This window comes from Solanum verrucosum, unplaced genomic scaffold (assembly GCF_900185275.1).
Source record: "Solanum verrucosum unplaced genomic scaffold, falcon-dt-bn FXZP01000237.1, whole genome shotgun sequence".
NCBI classification, from domain to species: Eukaryota; Viridiplantae; Streptophyta; class Magnoliopsida; order Solanales; family Solanaceae; genus Solanum; species Solanum verrucosum.
The window spans coordinates 442,160-469,290 of record NW_026020069.1 but is presented as its reverse complement, the minus strand read 5'-3'; the positions used below and the strand labels follow the sequence as shown (position 1 = coordinate 469,290).

Genomic DNA, 27,131 nt, shown 5'->3' with positions numbered 1-27,131 from the left:
CGCTTTCCTCGGACTTCATGATTTTCTTTTCCTTGTGACTCTTGATTTGCGCTTTGGTGAGATTACTTTGTAAAAATTTATTTCAAAATCCTCTTCCACTGCTTCCTTCCTAAAGATCAAGGCCTCCAAGTAATTTTCTGTTCTCAAACTTATAATTGGTAATTTTATTACTAAAAACAACATGAGTTATCATGAAAACTATTTTTGAAATCCATCTCTTCACCTAAAGGTCCCTTCAGAAAAATACCTCTAGATCCCACCTATCAGTTTTTGAAAGAATAGAAATGTAGGAAAATAATAATGGAAGAAAAGTAGAAGGATAAATTATGTTTTGCACTACAAAACTTTATATTATTGACTAACAAAAGACATGTTCTTACAGACTAAAAACCAAACTGAAATAGAAATCAACTCCTAAATACTAGGTGTCGAACTTAATAGAATTATTGTAACAGGAATACTTATAGTTCTAAATCAAAGATTCAACATATTTACAAAAGATTCCAAGGACTTTAATCTTGAACCTTAAATGTATAGCTCTTAAGCTTCTACATTATTTTCTTGAAGCCACATCGAGAAAGATTGAACAGTGCAAGTATCAGCTCTATGATGCTTCAGAGTAAACTCAAGGAGAGCAGGACATGTGAAGTTCGCATATAGTTGAGGTTGTTGTAGTGCACCAATTCAGTTGGTGGATTCACCACCTTATCTTTGTCTGGACAAAGAAAGAAAGCAAGTGATTTCTAGGAGTCTTACTGTTAACCATTTCTCTATGCAAGCAAATTTTGTATCTACCATTCGATAGGGCCTACAAAAGGACAAACACCAAATATGTTATATTCAATTCTAAGTAAGAACTCATGAGGTATTTCATTGCGCGTCATGTGGAAAGATCTTATAATGTTTTTCACCAAAAAAATGTATTATTTGTTGAATTGATTATGTTTATATTATTTGAATGTAATACATTAGCTTATTATATAGTACTAGTTTGAAAATTTGCTTACCATAAATGTGTCGCCGATGTTAACAACAAAAGCATTAAAATTTGGACGAATGGAGTACCATTCGTTGTCCACAAAAACCTGAAATCCTGACTTTAATTGAGGCATAATACATAAAACATTGAAGTCAATAAATAGGATACATAATTTAATAAGATACAATGTTTTGATGTATTCATTTCACTTTATGTAACATAAATTATTATTTTAAAGTAAATTCAATAAATATGATACATAAATTATTAGGATACAATAATTTTGATCTAGTAAAAATTAACATTTCCTAAATCTCAAAAGACTCTTTAAATTAATTAATATTAATTTATCTATTAAATTATACATCTACAAATTAATAATATTTTGTAGTATCACCTATATTAATTTAATGAGTTTTACTATAGTATTATTTTAAGAATAAAAGTTATTTGTAGTTATATAAGGAAATCTATCTAAGGAAAATCAATCGGAAAAATTCATTAAATATCTCTACCTATGATTGTGCTATATTATGTGTAGATATGTCTATGTACATTCTATAACAAAATTATACCCCAATTTTAAGCATTATTAAGCCATTCTTAGCAAACTGCTTTGGACCCATTTTTTAATTCAAAGCGTTTTAAGGAAAAAATTTCAAATTCTGATTTGAAATCTATGGTCAAACATATCTTTAAAAATATTTCATTTTTAAAATTTGCTTCAAACTATATGAAAACTCTCTGGCCACAAAATTAAGCACTATTAAGCCCTTCTCAACAAACTATTCGGACCCGTTTTTTATACTTGAAAACTTTTTAAGGAATTTTTTTTTTGAAATCTATGGTCAAACATATCTTCGAAAGTATTTCCTTATTAAAAATGCTATTCAAACAACATATGAACTTCTATCCAAATTTTAAGCATACTAAAGCTTGAAGGGCAATCAGGTTCAAGTGGGAAAGATTCATCTGTTGTTTCATCGGAAGACGATGAAGAATGGGAAACTGTTGGCCCAAAGAACAAGTATGCAGTCACCAGAACTCAGGACTTCGTTCCTTCAAACTTGAGTGCCATTATTGGGGGGCAGTTGAAGAGCCTTGTAAAAGTGAGAGGGAACAAATCCTCTACAATAGTAAAACAATTTTTGGTATTCCATCTTCATATTTCACACAAAGCTGTTCATAACATTCAAGATGCTCTCTGCCTATTTTCTATCCCAGAGACACTCGAGGGATATAGAACTATCGTAGGAATGGTTGGAGTGGCTAGTGCTAGGAAATCCATCAGTGTACAGACACTTCCTAAGATGATGATTTTTACATCTGATGCGGTTTGGTTATGGAAGCTACGTAAGTACCAAATTGCATAAGTTTATGCATTATGGTACGTCCATAACCAAACCGCTTCAGGTGAAAATCAACATCTTAGGAAGTGTATGTATGCTGATGGATTTCCTAGCAGTAGCCACTTCAACAATTCCTACGGTAGTTCTATATCCCTTGAGTGTCTTAGAGGAAGGAAATAAGAGGAGAGCATCTTGAATGTTATGAACAACTTCATGTGAAACATCAAGATGGAATACAAAAAATGGTTGAACTATCGCAGTCGCTTTGTTCCATCTCACTTTTACGAGGCTCTTTAACATCCCCCAATAATGGCACTCAAGTTGAAAGGAACGAAGTCTTGAGTTCTTGTGACTGCAGACTTGTTCTTTCGACCAACAATTTCCTATTCCTCATCGTCTTCCGATGAAACAACAGGCGAATCTTTCCCACTTGAACCTGATTGCCCTTCAAGCTTTAGTATGCTTAAAATTTGGATAGAAGGTCATATGTTGTTTGAATCATATTTTAAAAAAGGAAATATTTTCAAAGATATGTTAGACCATAGATTTTGAAAATATTTCCTTAAAAAGTTCTCAAGTATCAAAAACGGGTCTAAACAGTTTGTTGAGAAGGGCGTAATAGTGTTTAATTTTGTGGCTAGAGAGTTTTCATATATATTGAAGAAAATTTTAATAAAGGAAATATATTTAAATATATGTGTGATCATAGGTTTCAAATCAGAGTTTGAAAATATTTCCTTAAAAAGCTTTGAAATATCATAAATGGGTCTAAACAGTTTGCTAAGAATGGCTTAATAATACTTAAAATTGGGGTATAATTTTGTTACAGAATGTAACATATCTACAAATAATATAGCATATTCATTGGTAGAGTGTAATGACCCGAACCGTTGTTATTTAGGAAGGACAAAAATCTGTGAAAATCTAGGCTACTGTTCCATCAGAACGGGCCAGATGCCGCTGGGGTAGCGGCACCACAGCGGGGTAAGTTGCTGCCAAAGCAGGATGAGCGAAGCAGAACGTAATTACGAGAAATCTTATTTTCTCCATCTTCCTAAAATACCTAAATAAGTCGTAAAACAACTTAAAAACCATAGAAAAGCTGCTCTAAGCTTAGGAAAGGAGGGGAAGAAGAATTCTAGCATGGGGACGATGAAACCTTCCGAATTCTTGGAAAATTCTACCATCACGAAGCCAGAAAGCTCGAATCGAAGCCAAAAATGTCATGCTACTGCTTGGCGCCTAGGTAGGCTAGGTCTTATGAATTGAGTAGTTTAAACTTGTTCCCATTGTTTGATATATGTGAATCGATGGTAAGATTTATGCGAAGGCCTTTATGCACCGAATAAGTTATGATTTAAACTTTAGAGAGAAGCCTTAGACGATGGATTAAGGCTTAGTATGATCGAACTAGGGTTTGTATGAGATGGGGGATAAATATCCGTGATAGGTGATGATTGTGATTCTATGATTGTGTGATGTATTTTTGGTATGCCTTCGTTACGATGTATGCTGGTATATAAATGTTGCAATATTGATCACACTTGTCGTAACTGAGATAGATGAATGATTGTATTCCATGAATCACTCTTAAATGCATGATCTTGATGATGTACTTATGTTTGTGATTGTGGTGTGATGATTAATATAGCCACGTTCTGGCATACTAACTTGGATTAGATTGCCACGTTCCAGCATGCTAACTTGGATTGGATTACCACGCTCCGGCAGAACATATGGGATCGGATTGCCACGTTCCAGCATAACTATGGGATCAGGTACCACGTTCTGGTGCACTAACAGTTTGAGTTTGGGTTCCAAGAGAGGACCAACTACTTGTGAAGCATGTGATAAAAATATGGGTTGTTCAGTGTTCATGTGCCTGCTGATAATATCATATATGCTTGTTATGCGCTCTCGAGAAGAGCATTGTATTGGTTGTATATGTTGTACTTAGAGGACACATGTTATGTCCACTTATAGTTAGTGGTTCGTGGGTTGTGAGGGAGAGAGTAGATATAGTGTATATGAAGGAAATCGCCGGAAAGATTTCACCTTGAGGGAAATAGATTGGATTAGCAGTAACAAGGTTAAATTAGGGCATCATGCAACTATGATGGTAAGGTGACGGGGAAACAAGGGTATGACGTGAGCGAGTAGTTGAATTGGTACTTGGGTATATTCAGCGTGTTTCTAACAATGGTTAAGCTATGATCCAGGTTTTGGTAAGTGGGTTAAGTCAAAAAGGGGGTTAGTAATCAAGGTGCTAGTGTATATTGGAGGTGTTCCAAGAGAGAGAGTGAAGGTGGAGAAGGGAGTGGTTTATTTCATGATATTACTAGTTGATTTCTTATGTTATGTGGTGGGTGTCGAGTGGACCGATGATGCCTACCAGTACGTGTGTTTGTATTGATACTACTCTTGCTATGTCTTTTTGACATAGTCTGGATGCAGGATTGGTGACATTTCATTAGGTGTAGACAAAGAAAAATCTCCAGTAGCTTCTGTCCTTCTTTCCACATGGTGGGAGTTGTCTTTTATGGTATTTTCCAGTTGTACTCTTAGTATCTCTTGTACCTGTTTAGACTAGGTCCTTTGGGGTTGTTAAACTCATTACAAGTCTTAGCTAGTTTTTTTGAAAATATTCCATTTACAAAGATTTTTGTTCTCTATTTATATCAGTCTTTCATTAATTTTCACATGTTTTTAACCTAGGGGTATAAGGGTTCTCCTACTTAGGTGTTATAGTGGGTGCCCGTATGGCCTGGTGGGTTGGGTCGTGACAAATTGGTATCAGAGCCTAGGTTACCGGTCTCCTAGTACAAGAGCAAAATATGGACTAGACTCTTGCGGATTGGTGTGTTGACGTCCACAGTTAATCTACAAGAGGCTAGGAAGCATTCTAGGAATATTGTTCCACTCATTCTCTCCTTTCGTGCGAAGTGTCACTTATGGTATGTGTTGAGTCCAATTGGTATCTCCTGATTCCAATTGGTATCTCAACGAAAAGGACTAGACGTCATTGATATGACCGAAGGGAAACCAACAAGTTAAATTGGACCTGGAAGGTTCCAATTGGTATGTAGGCTTAGGGGCTATAAGGAACATGGATCCATGGAAAGAACTAACTAATAAATTGAAAGTGTCTTTGCATTGTATTTTGGAAACTGTGAATGTGTGCTTCTTGTTACCTGAAATGACAATAATTGTGTACTGCTTGTTGAGTGAATTATCTGTGTGTGTGGAAGTATTCTTTGATTGTCTGATTTTACTGAGGAGGTGAAGACATTTTGGTTGGTGCGTATGATATGATCAAAGACACAATGTGACGTGTCTAGACTTGTTATGAGTGCATTTTTTATGGAATCATTAAAAGAATGCAAGTGTAACTCCTTGAATATTGTGAAATCTGTTGAGATAGACTATGACTTATAATCATGTGCGTGTCTAGATGTGTCCTGGAGATGTGTGGGTGTAACGTCTAATTAATGAGAACTAGCAGGGTACCGTGTCGTTAAGATAGATTCGGAGTAGTTAATGATATTCCTAGCTTGGAGATTTATCTTAGATGGATTGTTACGCTAGGAACCTTGGGGAAGTCTTAGAAAAATGAAAAGAACTCAGAAATTATTAGCCTGGGTTCTGGCCTTGTCTGAACCGCTAGGGTGGGATTATTCCTGCCATAGCGGCACCGCCAGAGCGGGACAGGCCGAGGCAGAACCTCACCCAGCCTCCCCTGCTTCCCTTCCTAAAACAATTCGAACCCCCAATGGGATCCGAACAAATCCCTGCAACTCCAAACAGTGTTCATCAACTGGAATAGAGAGATTATGAACTTTCAGACTTAAATATAGGGTTGCATCAGACAACCAAAAATGAGCATCCATGTGCTACAAAAACATAGAAAAGTCAAAAATTTAAAAAACAAGTTGTCTTAAATTTACAAGCCCAAGAGGGGCAAAGGGAAAGCTGATCAAGGACTCTTGGACTGGGTAGTGTCGATATCTGAATCGAGGTCCTCTTGGGATGTCACACCATTCCAAGCCTCATTCAGCATAGATAAATCCTTGAAGTCCGGTGGCTCAAGTCGGGGAAGTTCCTTGTTGGGGACCATACAAGTAAAGATGGCCTTGAGCGTCTTCCACATCCGCAGCATCAGACGATCCCTGACCACACCCTTTCTCCTCTCCTTGTGCAGCTGGCGGAGGAGCATCTCGATCTCCAGGGCAGTGCTGGGTGGGACGGGAGTGAATTCAGTGTAGGCATTCTCCATCCTCTCCTGGACAGCCGCTAAGTCTTTCTCAACCCGTGCACCTTAGAGTGGGTCCTCATCATCCGAACCCACGACCGCCTTACTGCTGCTAGCCCTATCGATCCTCCTCATCTTACTCCTAGAAGTAGAACATGTCTGAATCAAAAGAGGGTGAATGGGGGATCCATAGGAAGTACCTCATCATCATCAAATAATGACACTCCCGCCCGTTTGCATAGGGCAGTGATGAGTCCGGGAAGGAAGAAAGACTTTTTGTTGCCTCGATAAAACATCTTCCATTCGGAGCTAATTTGTGCTCCCACGTTTAGCTGAATACCCTGTATAGCACATGCCACCACCATGACCCGGGGAAAGGTCACATCGGTACGATTGCCCGATGGGCAGATCCTCCTAGATACCAAGTGTAGCCACCTCTTAGTATCAGGTGACCAGTCTGTTCTAGTGATGCCCTCCGCAGTAGCCCAGTAAACCTTATCCCGACGCGTTGGCTCGACAAGAGTGTCTCTCAACCACTCCAGATCCAGCTCTCGTAGTCGGTCCTCGAAAGCATGGTTCGGGACCTCCAGCACCTCTAGGGTCTCATTGATAGTAGTGGCATTCAAGGGGATGTCAACTCCCCGAATGCGGATGGCGGGACTAGGAACGTCCCAGTGGACGGTGGGCAGGATAGCGTAGAACTCCCGCACCTAATTAGCCCTAGAGTCAGGGGGAACCTCAGTCAACGTGATCTACTTGAACTCTACCAATCGAGCATAAAATGTAGGCTCTTTCTCCTCGAACCTGTGCAACAAAAAGCCCCTCTTGCAACTGAAACCCTTATTTTGGTAGTCATGATGTCTCTCCCGACTAGCTGCATCGGGAAACCGGATGAAGGGCAAGTGTTCGTCATTTTGTCCTGCCATTTAGATAATCTGCAATAAGTTGAATGTGAGTTAGAACACGATAGGATATTATGTGGAGGATAAGATGAAAGAGAGAAAAATTTGGGGTGGGAAGGCAGGCTACTGCTTGGCGAATCCCGCCACAACGGCCATAATCCCGCCCTGGCATGATTATTGAGGCCGCCACAGCGGGATGTAAGCCGCCAGAGCGGCCTTCATCTGGGACGAACTCCATGCGTGACAATGGCGTCTTTTTGTCCCAAAATCCCCGTTTTCATCAGAATTTCAGCAGATTAGAGTATATTAACTACCCTAGAACCTACTTACGCAATTAATTCAACAAAATAACCCCTAAACAAGGCCCAATTTCAAGTTTATGTCAAGAAAACTTTTCAACTTCTCCCCCCCCCATTTTTGCATCGATTTACCTGTGTTTTTACGAAATCCTAACGCCTAGGATGTTGTGTAAATGTTAGGGACGTAAATGAGACGTCCATGCTACGCTTTTCTAACACATTTAGCAAGCTAGTTCAAATTTCAAAATAACCACCCAAAAACCATTTTTATTCGATCAGTTAATTGGCATGTAATCGTTGTCAATCAAGTAATGAAGTAAGAAACATGGGAAGCGAGAATTTTTACCTAGAATTGTCGATACCGAGCAATGGAGTGAGAGGTTTTTGGGAGAGAGTTGGGAGAATATGAGGAAATGGGAAGGAAACTTTGTTTTCCCCCTCTACTTACTATTTCAGATCTCCCGCTTCAGCAGGAGATCTCTCGCCACAGTGGGAGGGCTGCCGCCCTGGTGGGCCAGGCTGTGTGATTTTAAAAGGCGTTTTGATCTTCGTGTGTCGCCTCCGAGTTTCTTCTAGTCTTGGGGAATAGTACATTTTCATTTGTTAATTAACTAAAAAAAAGGTCACGATTCATCATGGTTTCTGTGGTTGGTCAAGTCGGTAGTTGGGAGTGTCCCGAAATTAAACCGGGTGGTTTCCGTAGACTAGTCGTTCGGGGAAGAACGAGAGGTAAATTGGTATCTATTGTAACGACCCAAACTGTCGTTATTTAGGAAGGACAAAAATCTACGAAAATCTGGGCCACTTTTCCGCCAGAGCGGGCCAGATGCCGCTAAGGCGGCGGTGCCACATCGAGTTAAGTTAACATCAGAGTGGGATGAGCGAGGGAGAACGTAATTACGAGAAATCCTATTTTCTCCATATTTCTAAAATTCCTAAATAAGTCGTAAAATACACTAAAATCCTCAGAAAAGATGCTCTAAGCTTAGGAAATGAGGGGAAGAAGAATTCTAGCATGGGGACAGTGAAACCTTGTGGATTCTTGGAAAATTCTACCGTCGCGAAGCCGAAAACCTCAAATCGAAGCCAAAAACTTCATGCAACTACTTGGCACCCAGGTAGGGTTGGTTTTATGAATTGAGTAGTTTAAACTTGTGCCCATTGTATGATATATGTGAATCGATGGTAAGATTTATGCGTAGGCCTTTGTGCACCGACTGAGTTATTATTTAAACTTTAGAAATAAGCCTTAGACGATAGATTAGGGCTTAGTATAATTGAACTAGGGTTTGTATGAGGTCGGGGATGAATATCTGTGGTAGGTAATGATTGTGATTCTATGATTGTGTGATGTATTCTTGTTATGGCTTCGTTACGATGTATGCTAGTATATAAATGTTGCAATATTGATCACACTTGTCGTAACTGAGATATATGAATGAGAGTATGCCATGAATCACTCTTAAATGCATGATCCTGATGATGTAATTGTGTTTGTGATTGTGTTGTGATGGATTAGATTGCCACGTTCCGGCATATTAACTTGGATCAAATTGCCATGTTATGGTATAACATATGGGATCGGATTGCCACATTTCGGCATAACTATGAGATCGGGTACTACGTTCCGGTGCACTAATAGTTTGAGTTTGGGTTCCATGAGAGGACCAACTACTTGTGATAACTGCGTATTGTGAAGCATGTGAAAAAAATGTGGGTTGTTCGGTGTTCGTGTGCTTGTTGATAATATCGTATATGCTTGTTATACGCTCTTAAGGAGAGCATTGTATTGGTTATATATGTTGTACTTAGTGGACACGTGTTATGTCGACTTATAGTTAGTGGTTTGTGGGTTGTGAGAGTGAGAATAGAGATAGAGTATATGAAGGAAATCACCTGATAGATTTCACCTTGAAAGAAAGAGATTGGATTAGCAGTAAGAAGGTTGAATTAGGGCATCATGTGACTATGATGGTAAGGTGACAGGGAAACAAGGGTATGACGTGAGCAAGTAGTTGAACTGGCAGGGGAAGTACTTGGGTATATTCATCATGTTTCTAGAATGGTTAAGCTATGATCCAGGTTTTGGTAAGTGGGTTAAGTAAAAAGGGGGTCAGTAATCAGGGTGTTAGTGTATATTGGAGGTGTTCCAAGAGAGAGAGTGAAGGTGGAGAAGCGAGTGGTTTATTTCATGATCTTACTTGTTGGTTTCTTATGTTATGTGGTGGACGTCGGGTTGACCGATGATTCCTACCAGTACGTGTGTTTGTACTGATACTACTCCTGCTATGTCTTTTTGACATAGTCTGGATGCAGGATTGGTGACGTTTCATTAGGTGAAGACGAAGAAAAATCACCAACAATTTCTGTCCTTCTTTCTGCATGGTGGGAGCTGTGTCTTTTATGGTATTTTCCAGTTGTACTCTTAGTAGCTCTTGTACCTGTTTAGACTAGGTCCTTGGGGGTTGTTAAATTCATTACAAGTCTTAGCTAGTATTTTGAAAAGATTCAATTTATAAAGATTTTTGTTCTCTATTTATATCAGTCTTTTGTTAATTTCCTCAAGTTTTTAACCTTGCGGTTTGAGGGTTTTCCTACCTATGTGTTAGAGTGGGTGCTCGCACGGCCCGGTGGGTTGGGTCGTGACATAGAGATATTCAAAGAATTTTTCCGACTGATTTTCCTTAGATAGATTTCCTTATATAGCTACAAATAACATTTATTCTTGAAATAAAACTATAGTAAAACTCACTAAATTTATATAGATGAGACTACAAAATATTATTAATTTGTAGATGTATAATTTAATAGATAAATTAATATTTATTAATTTAAAGAGTCTTTTGAGATTCAGAAAATGTTAATTTTTATTACATCAAAATTATTTTATCCTGATAATTTATGTATCATATCTATTGAATTTACATAAAACTAATAATTTATGATACATTAAGTACAATGAATACATCAAAACATTGTCTTTTATTAAATTATGTATCCTATTTATTGAATTCAATGTTTTATTTATTCTGCCTCAATTCAGGACTTCAAGTTTTTGTGGACAATGAATGGTACTCCATTCGTCCAAATTTTAATGCTTTTATGGTTAAGATAGGCGACACATTTATGGTAAGAAAATTTACAAACTAGTACTATATAATAAGCTAATGTATTCTGTATTACATACAAATAATATAAACATAATCAATTGAACAAATAATACATTTTTTTTGGTGAAAAACATTATAAGATCTTTCCACATAATTTATCCTTCAACTTTTCTTCCTATGCTATTTTCCTGCATTTATTTTCTTCCAAAAACTGATATGTGGGATCAAGAGCTATTTTTCTGAAGGGACCTTTGAATAAAGAGATGGATTTCAAAAACTGTTTTTCATGAATGACTCATGCTGTTTTTAGTAACGAAAATTACCAATATGTGTTGTGAGAACGGAAAATTACTTTGAGACCCTTGATTTTTAGGAAGGAAGTCGTGGAAGAGGATTATAAAATTAATCCGTTACAAAATAATCCAACCATAGCGCAAATCAAGAGTTACATGGAAAAGAAAATCTATGAAGTCCACGACTAAAGCAACTTTGTTCATTATTCTCTCAACAACAATTTTAAAGAGAATTATATTTCTCCCATCACCAAAACAAATTTGGAATTATCTTAAGAAAGATTATGTTGAAGGTGAAGGAACTCAAGTTGAAAAGAATAAAAGACTCCAAGAAAATCAAAGAATGCTTGGATAGATTGCTTGGTATTGATAACAAGGTAAGATTTCTAGGCACTAGATCAGAGAAGGTAAGAGATAAATATAAACACAAGCAGCCAAAGGTTGATTCATTGAATACTTTGACTTTAGCAAAAAATCCAGAAAGTCATTCTTTGGATGTGATATTAAAGACTCCCTTAATTAAGAGGAAATTGAGTGAATGCCAGAATCCTAAGAAACAACCTCCCCCCAAGATATTATTGAAGAGACATGTGATAACAATCGTATTAAAGAAAAGAAGGCAAAGGTTCCCAATTCCATAGGACAAGACTTCAGTAGAAGCAATGCTAGTGAAGGGATTGATGGAAAAGGTACATGGAAGAAGAGAGAGCGAGTCAGACAAGATCTAGATCTGACTCCAGATGCTGAAGATTCTTCAAGATGAGGAACATAAGTAAGACAGATTTGGATGGTTCTACATATAAAATGTTCAATAGAGATGATGTACATTATGATGATGATCTCATTTGGGGAACTGTTTTATCGAATAGTGGATCATAAATTTATAATACAAGCAACCAAATGTTTATTCATTGAAAAAGTTGGCTTTAGTAAGAATTCTAGAAAACCATTCTTTGGATGTGATATTAAATACTTGCTTAAGAGGAATGCATTAATGCAAGAATATTGAGACTCAACTTTCCCCGGATATTATAGAAGTGACATGTGATAACGATTTTAAGAATGAAACAAAATAATGGGTGTCCAAGTTCTTGGAAAAAGACTTTAATATAAGCAAAGCTAGTGATAGATTATTATAAATAATAAGTTCACAACGATTATCGATGTCACAACCCAGTCTGTCGTGATTGGCACCCACTATAACTCTCCAGTGGGAGAACCATTATGACAACCCAACTAAGCAAATTAATAAAAAACTAAACGTTTAAAGATGCGGAACCAATTTTAAATGATATAGAAACGGAGTTCCCATAAACTCCAAAGGTTTTAAATAAACAATTTAAACAACTATTGCGGAAGTCAACCCCTAGAACCTAAAAAATTCGTTGTACCAAAACTCTACCAATCAACAAGTCTAAGGAAAGGGGGTACTACCCCGGAACTAAATATACAAATAAATCTAACTATAGAGTCTGAGTCTGAAAAGAATGGACTAATCAATAGAGGACCCATGGCAACCTGGAAGAACTGGCTCACCCTTGAATTCGGTCTCAATCAGTGATCTCCTAACTGAGGTCTATCAGTAGCCGCCTAAAGACGCCCTTTACTCAACAAAGAACGAGCAAGCGCAGTATCAGTACACAACCACAGTGTACGGGTAGGATCATGCGACTACTCCAGTAAGCGAAATACAACCAGGAAACTACAACACAGTAAACACACATACACAAAATACATAGTTCAATTAGCATTTCAGGAGCAACATACAATTTCCCAATATCAATTATAGGTAGACATAAACATAATAATCAAAAGTGGTTCTCTCATGGAACCCATACCCAAAGTGTTAGTGTGTCGGAATGTGACACTCGATCCAATGTAGGTGTCGAAATGTGACACCCAAACCAATATATGTGTCAGAACGTGACACTCGATCCAATGTATTTGTCTGAACGTGACACCTGATCCAATTAGCACAATCACAATCACAACCACCCCGTAATGAATAATACATATAGTCACATGGTCAAGTAGCAATTCATGGCATGTAGTTTTTCGCAAATAATCATTTCATTAGATTCGATTCACATTTCATGATTCAAATACACACATGCATATAAGAAGCAATTATCTGACATAAATCACACAAATAGGGAATCAAACCATCACCTACCTCGAAACCAAGCTTGAATCCTCCTTAGACACTTGAACCTTCCATTTTCGGATTCTTTCTGCTTGTTCTTGGTCTAAACACAGGTAATTAGCACAAGGATCAATAAACAAGGCCTAATTTACCTAGATTATAATCAAACTATCAATACAAGGCCAAACCCAAGATCATAATATTGAACTAGGCCTTTTCCCACCATCAAATTTAGGCCAAAACCCTCCCCCAATGATAGTTACCCAAGATTATAAGTCCTAGGAATCGAAATACGGATTAAGGGAGTAATTTCCTTACAGTTAGCACTATAAGTCGTGGAAAACTGTCAAGAATCGCCATGGGCGGTCTCCTATCTCCAAGAACGATGATTTGCATAAAATAATGATTTTGGGGTTTGCCCGACTTAAGTTCTCGACTGGCACACCACGACGGACCCCATCCCGCCACAGTGGGCTTGCCGACGGACCCCATCCCGCCACAGCGGGCATGCCCATGCGGGATTAATCTCTCCCTGGCGGCTTTCACGGAGACAGAAGCACGGAGTTTGATTTTCAAGCTCCCATTTCACAACACACCTTCAACCCGAGACGTTCTAAAACTACCCTTACACACCAAGATCAATTTTGGGAGTTCTACTTGACCGAATTCGATTTCGTAAAGTCGTACAAGATCCTTAACATCTTGTCTATCCACTGATGTGATAAAATTAATAATTAAACCTCCCATTCATTACCAGATTTCCATAGACTTCACCGGATTGAGATTTCTTCCAAGTCTGGCATAGGCTAGAATTTTCCCCAAAACATTAATGTGAACTGCGTACCACAGTCCGAGATGATGGAAAGGGGTACCCCATGCTGCCTCACTATCTATTTCACATAAGCCTTAGCCAACTGCTGAGCATTATAGTCTACTCTAACTGTAATGAAATGGGCTGACTTAGTCAATCAGTCAACCACTACCCAAATGGAATCAAACTTCACCAAGGTCTTGGGAGACCAACCACAAAATCCATAACTATCCTCTCCCACTTTCATTTAGGTATTGGAATTTGCTGAAGCAAACTTGCATGCCTTTGGTGCTCATACTTTAGTTGCTGACAGTTTTGTCACTTTGCCACAAACTAAACTATGTCTTTCTTCATACTAGGCCACTAATAAAGTCGCTTCAAGTCTCAGTACATCTTGGTCACACCAGGATGAATGGAATACCGCGAACCATGGATTCTATCAACATCTTCTGAATCAAGTCATCCACTCGGGGAACACAAATTCTTCACTTAAAACTGAGCACACCACCAGCGTCAATAGTCACATATTGTGCCTTGCCAAATACTGTCTTCTTTCTGAACTCATTCAAATTATCATCCTCAAACTTTTTGGCCTTGATCTGTTCAATGAATATGGGCCTAACCTCAATGCTGGCTAATACCCCACCTTTCTCTGAGATGCCCAACTACATGAACTTAGACTCCAAGGTTTGAATTTTCTTGGCCAAAGGTCTCTTGGACACACCCAAGCATGCTAGACTACGCATACTCATCGCCTTTCGGCTTAACGCCTCTCCCACCACGTTAGCCTTACCTAGATGATACCGGATGGTAACATCATAGTCCTTAAGTAACTCCATCCACCGTCACTGTCTTAGATTTAGGTCCTTCTAAGTGAATACATGTTCTAGACTACGATGGTCTGTAAACACCTCACACTTGACACCATAAAGGTAATGTCGCCAGATCTTTAGGGCCAACACTACTGCTGCCAACTCCAAATCATGCGTCGGATAGTTTCTCTCGTGCACCTTCAGATACCGTGATGCATAAGCTATGACATTCTTATCTTTCATCAACATAGCCCTCAAACTCGAATGCGAAGCATCACAATAAATAATGAAATCTTTACCTTCCACTGGTAGCGTCAGAATGGGTGTTATGATCAGAAGAGTCTTGAGCTTTTGGAAGCTCTCTTCACATTTGTCAGTCCAATCGAAAGACACTTTCTTTTAGGTCAGCCTTATTAAATGCATGGCGATTGAAGCAAAAATTTTCACAAACCATCGATAGTAGTTGTCGAACCCCACGAAATTCCTACCTTCAGTCATAGATCTAGGTCGGACTCAGTTCTTGACAGCTTCGATCTTTTGGGGATCTAGCATTACCCGTTCCCTTGAAGCCACATTCCCCAAAAAGGCAACTGAATCCAACCAAAACTCACACTTTGAAAATTTGGCATATAATTTATGTTTTCCAAGGACCCCCAAAACAATACGAGCATGGTCGGCATCCTCTTCCTTACTCTTAGAATAAAGCAAAATGTTATCAACAGAGACTATAACAAAAGAATCCAGGAATGGTTTCAACACACAATTCATCAAACTCATGAAGGCTGCAAGCGCATTGGTCAACCCAAACGATATCTCTAAAAACTCATAGTTCCCATAGCAGGTCCTAAATGTCATTTTTGGTACATCCTCATGCCTAATTTTCAGTTGATGGTAACCAGGACATAGGTCAATCTTAGAGAAAATCGATGCAACATGAAACTGGTCAAATAGATCATCTATTCGAGGCAACAAATACTTATTCCAGATGGTGACCCTATTCAACTGTTGATAGTCTATGCACATCCTCATACTACCATCCTTCTTCTTAACAAACAAGACATGAGTATCCCACTGGGAAGAATAAGGATGGATGAAACCTTTATTAAGAAGCTCCTGGATTTGAGTCTTAAGCTCTCTCAATACCACCAGAGCCATGCGATAAAGAGGGATGGAAATAGGGCGAGTGCCTGGTTCCAAGTCAATGCAAAAATCTATATCTCTATCCGGAGGCATACAAGGCAAATCGGTAGGAAACACTTCCTTAAATTCAGACACTACATGAATAGACTCAATAGAGGGACAATCAGCATCTACATCCCTAATATGAGTCAAATATGCCAAACACCCCTGCGCCACTAGTTTCCTAGCCCGAATGAAAAATATGACCTTAGATGGCTTAGGCTTGTCCACCCCTTCCCACTCTACCTTTTCCCTACCCGAGATCTTTAGAGTCACAGACTTAGTATTACAATTAAGCACAACATAATAGGGGGTCAACCAAGTCATGCCTAAGATTATATCAAAGTCAGTCATATCTAGAATAACAAAATCAGCCCAAGTCTGATAACCGATAAACAGAATAGAACAAGCACAATATACATAGGTGACTATGACCGACTCTCCAACTGGGGTTGAAACATGGATGGGGCATCAAGTACAACACAATTCACATCAAATCCCAAGGAAAACTGAATTGACACATACGAATAAGTAGAACCCGGAATCAAGCAAAATAGTAGCCATCTGGTCACAGACAAGATAGTACCTGTGATAACCGTATCAGATGTCTCTGCCTCGGTCTAGCCCAGAAAGGCATAACAGTGAGCCCTTCCATCTTGATGGACAACCTCTTTGCCTGGCTGCACTGCTCCTCTACCTGTATTACTAGTTCCCCTGCCTCCATAACCTCGCTGATTCCCTCCTCGACCACCTTGTGGATGTCCTCTACCATTATTATTGTTGCCCACGGCTACCACTACATTAGTCTACTACTGTATGGGTTCAAACATGTACGGATGGGGACAATCTCTCCTCATATGCACAGGTTCTCTACAATTATAACAACTGCAGTTAAAATACGGCCTGATGCACACCAAAGGTGCGGCTCCCTAGCTATCCTGAATAAAATTCTGTTGTGAAGTTCTCGAGTAACAACCTTTAGATGCGAGCATAGCTGACTAAATTGGTCGGGCTGCAAGTGATGACCTACCTGAACCTCTGGAGTAAGAACCATGAAGGTTACCTGTGCTCTTGGGCTTCTTAGCCAAATCCTTGACCTGCCCATCATGTCGAACTCCCTTCACTTTCTTCACAAAGTCTGTCACCTCATTAAAACTTTTGCTTGCAGAAGTCATATGAACAGACATATAATTCGGGGTTCAGTCCCTTGACGAATAGACAAATCATCTCCTCCTAAGTAGTTACCAAATATGTAGCATATCTTGACTAGACATGCAACTTAGCCTTGTAAGAACCTACAATCATACCCTTATGTTCAAAATCCATGAACTCATCCTTCTTGCGATCCCTCAAAGTCTGGGGCACATATTTTTCTAGAAATAAAGCATGGAACTGTGTCCAAGTGAATGGGGGTAAGACCTGCGATCTACATTCAACATAGGCTCTCCACCACTGCTTTGATTCACCTTGAAGCTCGAAGGTCATGAACTCTTTTCAATACTGATGTACATAATCTAACTTGTGAAGCCTCTCATAGCAATCCAAAATGAACTCATAGGCGTCTTCACTCTCAGAACCATGGAACACAGGCGACTTTAACTTTAGAAACTTAGTAAACATATCATACTCAGTACTAGTTATCACATGACCCAATAGGGGACGGAAAAAGGCATCAGTGTTAATGCTCCATCAACCTTGGGAGAAGTATCAATAATGGGGGATTGGTTGGGGGTTGAGTTGCTTGGACAGTGGTAAGGACTCCAAGGCCGACCAATCCCTTCAGAAAAGTCATGATCTGTTGAGCTAACACTGGGTCTAAGGGAGGAATACCTATAGTCTCAGCTTGTACCTCATCCTCATGTCCAACATCCTCCCCGTTTTTGATTTCCACATTCTTTTGTACCTGTTCTTGTGGAGCAGGAGGGGCCTCTTCCTTATGAGCATTTTCAATTGGGGCTTTACTCCTGGCGGGTGCTACCCTTCCTCGACTTCTACCCCTTTCTCTTTCTTTACCCCTGACTCGACCACGGCCTCTTGGTGTGGGATCCTCAGTTGGCTCATTGATAGGGGCTTCGAACCCGACGTCGTTGTATCACCTATTAACCATTTGCAAATAGAAAAGTGAAAGAAAATTAGATACCAATTGGAATCAAGTCATAGCACGAAGAGAGAAAAAACACAGAGATTTCCTAAAGTCTTGTAGCCTCTCGAAGAAAAGTACAGACGTCTCCATACCGTTCCACAAGACTCTACTAGACTCATTTTGGTATAACGAGATCAACGAACCTAGGACTCTGATAACAACTTTGTAATGGCCCAGCCCGCCATGATTAGCACTCGCACTAACTCTTCGGTGGGAGAACCATTACTGCAACCCAACTAAGAAACGTAACAAAAACTAATCATTTAAAGATACCAAAGCAGGTTTAAATGGTGGATAGAAATGGACTTTCCATCAACTCCAAATGTTATAAATAAACAATTTAAACAAGTATTGTGGAAGTCAACTCCTAGAACCTGAAAGTCATTGTACCAAAACTCTACCAATCAACAAGTCTAAGAAAAGGGGTGCAACCCCGAAACTAAACATACGAATAAATCTAACTATAGACTCTCAGTCCAAAAAAAATGGACTAAACAATAGAGGACCCATGGCAGCCCGGAAGAACTGGCTTACCCTTGAATCCTGTCTCAATCAGTGATCTCCTAACTGATGTCTGTCAATAGCCGCCTGAAGATGCCATGTTCTCAACAAAGAACGAGCAAGTGCAGTATTAGTACACAACCACAGTGTACTGGTAAGATCATGTGGCTACTTCAGTAAGAAAAATACAAGGAGGAAATTACAACACAGTAAACACACATCTACAGAATACATAGTTCAATTAGCATATCAGGAGCAACATACAATTTCCCAATATCAATGACATGTGGACATGAACATAATAATCACAAGTAGTTCTCTCACGGAACCCATACCCAAAGTGTTAGTGTATCAGAACGTTACACCCTATCCAATGTTTGTGTCGAAACGTGACACCTCGTCAAATATATGTGTCAGAACGTGAACCTAATCTAATCTATATGTCTTAACATGACACCCGATCCAATCAAACCCATAATCACAATCACGCCATAATGAATAATACATATAGTCACATTGTCAAGTAACAATTCATGCCATGTAGTTGTTCGCACATAATCATTTCATTTCACGATTCACATACACACATGCATAAAACGAAGCAATTATCCAGCATATATCACACAAACAGGAAATCGAACTATCACCTACCTCGAAACCAAGCTTGAATCCTCTTAAGACACTTGAACCTTCCCTTTCCATATTCTTTCCGCTTGTACTTTGTTTAAACACAAGTAATTAACTCAAGGATCACTAAACAAGGCCTAATTTACCCGGATTATAATCAAACTATAAATCCAGGGCAAAACATAAGATCCTAATATTCAACTAGGGCTTTTCCCAACATCAACTTCAGGCCAAAACCCTTCCCTAACAATAGTTACCCACGATTCTAAGTCCTAGGAATCCAAAAATGGATTAAGGGAGTAATTTTCTTACATTTAGCGCTAGAAGTCGTGGAAAACTGTCAAAAATTGCTCTGGGTCGTCTCCTACCTCTCAAGAACGAAGTACTGCAGAAAATCACAATTTTGGGGTTTTTCCAAACTTAAGTTTACGACTGGCTCGCCACGGCGGACCCCATCCCTCCACAACGTCCCTTCCCTAGCGGCTTTCACAGAGACAGAAGCTCGGAGTTTTAAGTTCCAAGCTCCCATTTCACAACACACCTTCCTCTCGGGACAGTCTAAAACTATCTTTTCACAACAAGATCAGTTTTGGGAGTTCTACTCGCCTGAATTTGATTTCGTAAAGCCGAACAGGCTCCTTAATGTCTTGGTTATCCAATCATGTGATCAAAATCATAATTAACCCCCCCCCCCCATTAATTACCAGATTTACCTAGACCTCATTTGACTCAGATTTCGTCCAAGTCTTGCCTAGGCTAGAAATTTCCAAGTCACTACTCAAAAGTTTTCTGGCCCAAATTCTTTCCCTATTGGCTTTTCCATAACGACGAGAATAGGTCCTTACAATCCATGAAGTTCATTGCTAACTTAAATGGTTTTTGTGTCTTAGGAGGAGCATTTTGATAGGAAAGACCTTGAAAGAAACGATTGTGGCCATATACATATTGAATTCACCAAGGAGTGGAACAAGATCCAGAACACTTGCCTCATCTGCAAGAGGAAAGTGGTTGTTATTTGCTATTTTACATTGAGAATTTGTGCATTCCTTTGTAACTTCACTACAACTAGTTAACTTATTACAGGCCTAATGACTTGATTTTGGTGGGATCTTTCTACATCATGTTATTTTGGCAATGCTCAAGAAAGTTCAGGAAAACATCAAAATTAGAAATCGTTTTATCTTAGAACAATGGCCTTTTTGTTTTTCAGTTTAGTAAGTTATATGTTTTTCTTACTTTTTCAAAGCTAAACATAACTAAGTACTTATGTCTCATGTTTTTAATGGATGATATACAACATATTTGATTTTATTGATATTTAATGTAGATTTTGAATCCCTTTTTTATTGTAACTGTATTATTTAATTCATAATATAATTACTGATCTATATTGTCCAGTTTCCTATGCTATGTACACGGGATAGTTTGTGCATCCATGTACTATTAATAAAGCATAATTGTGTATGTACTAACAACATAAAACATACAAACATACATACAAAATTTTATTTTTCTTTTTTTATGATGTGATATAAGTTTCAAAATGTATTATCTTAATTTTAAAACTTCTGTGCTTTCTATGTGAATACACCAATTTGCATATCTATGTTTGTAACCATATAACTTTAGGTAAACACGTGCATGTAAATCATTATAATGGTGTAATATCTGATAACGATGTATAACTCTCTCTTATTCTAAAATATTTTAAAGTTTTTCTTGTCTCATTTTTTTAAGTAAATCTTGTATTCCAAAATATGTCGATAAATTTTAGGCAAATTTAGTGGAGTATGATTTTAAAATAATATTTTTTTTTCTAAAATTCGAGTATCCATCTAAGTTATATTACCCTACAAAATATACTAAAACTTATCATTTTGTTGTTTGAAAAATCAAAAGATGGAGTGTTTTGTGGTGATTTAGAAGTTTCTTATTATAATTTGTTCATGATTGCTTTCTAGAAATTGAAACTCAGAATTATGACATCTTGCGTAGATAGATTTAAGATTTGAGATTTAAACTAGATAAGTTCAACCTTTAAGTCTTTAAGATTCTTAATGCTAATCTCATTGTACATTTGAAATTATGTGTTCACAATTAGATATTCTTTTTGAACTTTTAATAGTTTTAGTTTTTTTCACGTATTTATTTGTGTTTCATATTGAAAATACTGGTTTAGTTGGACCTATTGAACCAATGCACAATCTGCCTCTGATAAGATATCGTTAAAAATTATTTATCTTAAACTGCAACCAAACATGAAAATTTATCTAGTGTCATCAATCAATGTCAACACAAACCATGAAGGAACCCCAATTAGTAGAAGCTCTAATGTTACTACTGTTAGAAAATTATATGCACAACGGAAGAATACCAGAGTCTTATTGCTTACATGAATAATAGATAACCAAATTGTTTATGCTAGAACATATACAATTATGCTAGAACACATAAACTTGTTGAAATTTAATTCAAGAATTACCTCTTGAAGGGTGAGCAGATACCTTCAAGTGAATCTACAAGTTAGACAGATCTTCCTTCAAGCGAATTCCCAAGTTAGACTGTGGATAGACAGAAGCTATGTAGTCTTCCACAATGATCCTAAATTCATATATGAACTCTCTTAATATTTGGGTGGGCAAGTATGAATAGAAACTTTCAATCTTTTTCTAGGTTAGGGGAATCCCTACTTATAGAGATTTCATCCCAATCCAAAAAAGAGAACAAAACACAGCCTATTTTCTTCAACGAGAAAAATACACGACAATTTTCTCTTTAAAAGAAAAACTCACACTAGTCTCCTATTTTCTCCTTAGAAAAAGGATTCTGAGTTCTAGCTAAATATGGGCATTGTGTGGACCACATAATTGATTAGTGAGGCTTCCTATTATGGAAATAATTTCAAATAATTAATTTGAATTATTCTTACCATAATAAATTACAAATCATTCCACTAGAAATTCGTAATTGCACTCCTCTATTTATATTTCGAAATACCCCATTAAACACTTATGTAATTCACCATGTTAAGATTACAGATATTAATCAATAAATTAAATTACTGACGAATTTAATTCAATGATTAATTTCCTTTAGAGCACTATTTAACTTATTAATGTGTTAGATTTGTTGAGAATATGTCTCGGGATATTGCAGAAATAAAGTAGTTAGCTATTTTTAGGGTTTTTAAATTATGTTATTACAGTCCTATTTGACTTAGATTTAGGAGTTAGTTCTTTTGATTTGTTATTTGAATTCAACTGATAAGTTAGAAACTTATTTTTCTATTTTTGGTTAGGAATTATATCTATAGATGCAAGTCTTTGGATTATTAATAAAATAATTCCCTTTTATAATAGTGCAATATTTTTTCTCTCAAAGTCTTTCTCTGTTATTTTCTTAATTTATTTATTAAAAGCCCAACAATTGGTATCTAGAGCCTTCTTCTTGAGGGACTTGTCAGTAGAAAAATAGATTTCGAAAATAGTTTTTCACGAATGGCTCCTCCCATTTTTTATGGTGAGAATTATCAACTATGGGCTATGAGAATGGAAACTTTCTAGGAGGCTCTTGATCTTTGGAAAGCCGTGGAAGAGGATTATAAAATTAATCCTCTGCCAAATAATCCCACTGTGTCCCAAATCAAGAGTTACAAGAAAAATAAAATAATTAAATCGAAGTTAAAAGCAACTTTTTTTGTAGTTGTTTTGATAATTGTTTTCACGAAAATCATGACTCTCACATCACCAAAAGAAATTTGGAATTATCTGAAGAAAGAATGAAGATAAAAGAATACGAGGAATGAAGGTACTAAATTTAATGAGGGGATTTGAATTGAAAAGTTATAGAAAATCCATCGGGGAAATTTTTGGGTAAGAAAACGTTTTGGTAGTAACTTGAAATTTCCTAGCCTAGTCCAGATTTGGACGAAATCAAAGTCAAGTAAGTCTAGGAAAATCTGGTAATTAACGAGAGATCCAATAATGAATTTGATCACATGAGTAGATAGCTAAGACATTAAGGAACCCGTATGACTTTACAAAATCAAATTCGGGTGAGTAGAACTCTCGAAACTGGTCTTAGCATGAACAAGTAGCTTTTGAACGTCATGTGTTAAAGGTGTGTTGTGAAATGAGAGTTTGAAACTCTAATTCTGACTTTCTATCTCCGTGTAAGCCACCATAGCGGGATTAATTTCACCAGGGCGAGGCCGCTGTGGTGGGTTGGGTCCCGCTGTGGCGGAACAATCGCGACTTAAGTCGGCTATAAACCCCCAAAAATGTCATTATTGTGCAAACTTCGTTCTTAAGAGTTACGAGATGACCCCAGTAGATTTATTGGATGTTTTCCATGACTTTTGGTGCTAAAGGTAAGAATTTTAGCCCCCAATCCATTTTTCAATACGTAGAACATAAAGTTATGGGTATTTATCGTTCGGTGAGGGTTTGGTCTAAAGTTGATATTGAGAAAAAGCCCTATCTACACCTTAGGATCATGGGTTTGGTCTTGGGTTACTGGGTTTGTTATAATCTGGATAATTAGACCATTGATTGTTGATCCTTGAGTATATTAATTGTTTGTAGACCTAGAACAAGCAGAAAGAATTCGGAAAGTGAAGATTCAAGTGCCTTAGAGGGATTCTAGCTTGGTTTCGAGGTAGGCGATGGTTTGATTTCATATTTGTGTGATGTAAGTTAGTATTTGCTTCATTCTAATGCATGTATGTATGCAAATGTTGCACTATTGATCACATCTAATGAAAATGAGTATGAATGAATGTTTGTATGCCATGAATCAACACTTGATTGTATGATTATGAGAATGTAAATTGTGATTGTGGCATGTTGAATGGATCGGGTGTCACGTTTCGACACACTAATTGGGATCGGATGTCACGTACCGACATACATATTGGAACGAGTGTCACGTTCTGACACACTAACTTGGATCGAGTGTCATGATCTGGCACAGTAACAGTTTGGGTATAGGTTCCATGAGAGGACCATTAACTTGTCATATATGTGTATTATTGAAAATGTGGAATGGTACATTGCTCTTGAAATCATAACTGATATTATATATGTTCGGTATATGCATGTTTACTATGTTGTGACTGCTCATATATGTTTCACTTGCTGGAATAGACGCGTGATCCTACAAGTACATTGTGGTTGTGTACTGATATTGCATTTTCTCTTTCTTTGTTGAGTACAGGGCATCTTTAGGCGGCTACTGACAGACCTCATTTAGAAGATCAGTGAGCAAGATCGGATTCAAGGGTAGGCCAGTTCTTTCAGGCTTTCATGGGTCTTCTATGTTTTAGTCCACTCTTTTTGGACTCAGACTTTCTAGTTAGACTTACTCATATGTTTAGTTGGGTTGTACCCATTTTCTTTAGACTGGTTGAACTTTAGATATTTTGGTACATTGACTTTCAGATTCTAGAGGTATTTTCCGCAATGTTTTAGTAACGATTTGTTAGACTTGCGGAGTTTATGGGAACTCCACTTTATTTCTGCATTTAAACATGCTTCCGTATATTTAAATATTTAGTTTTTGGATTAGTTGGTTAATAGTAATGGCTCTCCCACCAGAGGGTTAGTGTGGGTGCCAATCACGATGGTTTGGATCGTAACAAGAGAATGAAAGAGTCAGAAACAGTCAAAGAATACTCTGACAGATTGGTTGGTATTGTCAAAAACGTAAGATTACTAGACAATGAATTTAAGGATACAAGAATTGCTGAAAAAGTTCTTGTAATAGCGCCCGAAAGATATGAATCGTGTATAACTACCTTGGAAAACACACAAGATTTGTCCAAAATTACCTTGACAAAATTGTTAAATTCTTTGCAGACTCAGTAACAAAGGAGACTTATGATGCAAGATGGCATGGTTGAAGGAGCATTAGTAGCCAGCCACAAAACTCAAAGCAAGGGTAAATTTTTAAAAATTAACCACCTTGTCAGCACTGTGGAAAAAATGGACATTCTCCATATAAATGTTGGCAAAAATCAGATGCACAGTGTAAGAACTGTAAACAACTAGGTCATGAAGCTGTGATTTGCAAAAGCAATTTTCAAAAAGATGAAACAATTACCCAAGTTACTACTGAAGAAGAAGAAGACCACTTATTTGTGGCAACTTGTTTTTCAACCAAAAAAAATCTTATTTTTGGATAATTGATAGTGGTTGTACAAAACAAATGACATATGAAAGAAATCTTTTTAAAGAGTTCATTCCTATGGAAAATAAGAAAGTCTGAATTGGGAATGGTGATTGTATTCCTACAAAAGGAAAAGGGTTTGTTTCAATTAAAACAAATTCAGGTACAAAAATAATTTCAGATGTTCTTTATGTGCCAGATATTGATAAAAGTTTGTTTAGTGTTGGTCAGTTAATAGACAAAGGATTTAAATTATTATTTGGCGACAAATATTGTCAATTTTTTTATTCTACTAAGCAAAAAAATTTACAAGTTGAAATGAGAGGTAAGAGCTTCTCATTTAATCCAATAGAAGATGCACACAAGCCTTGCAACACAAAGGATGAATTAGCGAATTTGTTCACAAGGTCAATTTCAGAGGAGACTACAATCTACAATCCTGATCCGAGAAGGAGTGTTGAGAATATGTATCAGGATATTGCAGAAATGAAATAGTTAGCTACTTTTGGGTTTCTAAATTATGTTATTAGTGTCCTATTTGACTTATATTTAGTTGTTAGTTCTTTTTATTTGTTATTTGAATTAAACTGATAAGTTTGTAACTTATTTTTCTATTTTAAGTTAGAAATTATATCTATAAATGCAAGTCTCTGGATTATTAATAATATAATTCCCTTTGATAATATTGCAATATTTTTCTCTCAAAGTCTTTCTCTATTATTTTGTAAATTTATTTATTAAAAAAACCAACAAGATTCATAAATCCACTTGCAAGGTTTGACACGATGAAAACTTATAAGCTTCTCAAAAAGGCATATCAATAAATCTCTATAGCGATGCATGAATTCCATCAACTAACTTATTGCTTCACCAATATATATTATTATCATCCAATCTACCAGACATATTGACCCATCTTAGAATCTCACCTTTTAATAAATCAAAAGGATAATTAATATATACATATCATAATAGTTTTATCAGGATTAAAAATATAAGTACATTTAATAGTTTAGAGAATATTTTTTTGCCAGCAAGTCTAAAACAACTAACTCTACTCGGTCCCATTCAATACATACAAAATGCACTAGCACAAGAAGTTGGAAATATACCGTTCCCATAATCAGGATAAATTACATATAATCTTGTGCTACAATCGTACCGATGGCATATCCAATTTCCATCCTAGATTGTGAACAAAAAACTATAAGAACCGATGACTTAATCCTCTGTTTATATGCTAAAACTCTACACACTAAATCATCTACTATATAAGTAAACTGACACCATAAACGAATATGTGATATATTAAAACTGAATAAATATTTATTCTATAATAAATAATATATCTTAAGATATGATTAATAGTATATATCCCAACAATCTCCCACTTAGACTTTTAACCATCACAATTGTTATAATGTACTATATCAAAATGCATGGTTAATAGTATATACACTAATAGTCTCCCACTTAGATATTTAATCTTGAAAATTGTTAGAATACTGTCTCTTAATACCTGATTAATAGTATATATCCTAACAACCTCCCACTTAGACTCTTAAATCT

At 37.2% G+C, this 27,131-nt stretch overlaps 1 pseudogene; it reads right to left on the bottom strand.

Annotated features, from left to right (window-relative positions):
- Positions 1-540: 540 nt before the first annotated feature.
- LOC125823820 (gibberellin 20 oxidase 2-like) overlaps positions 541-27,131 on the bottom strand; it is a 34,563-nt pseudogene continuing 7,972 nt past the window's right edge.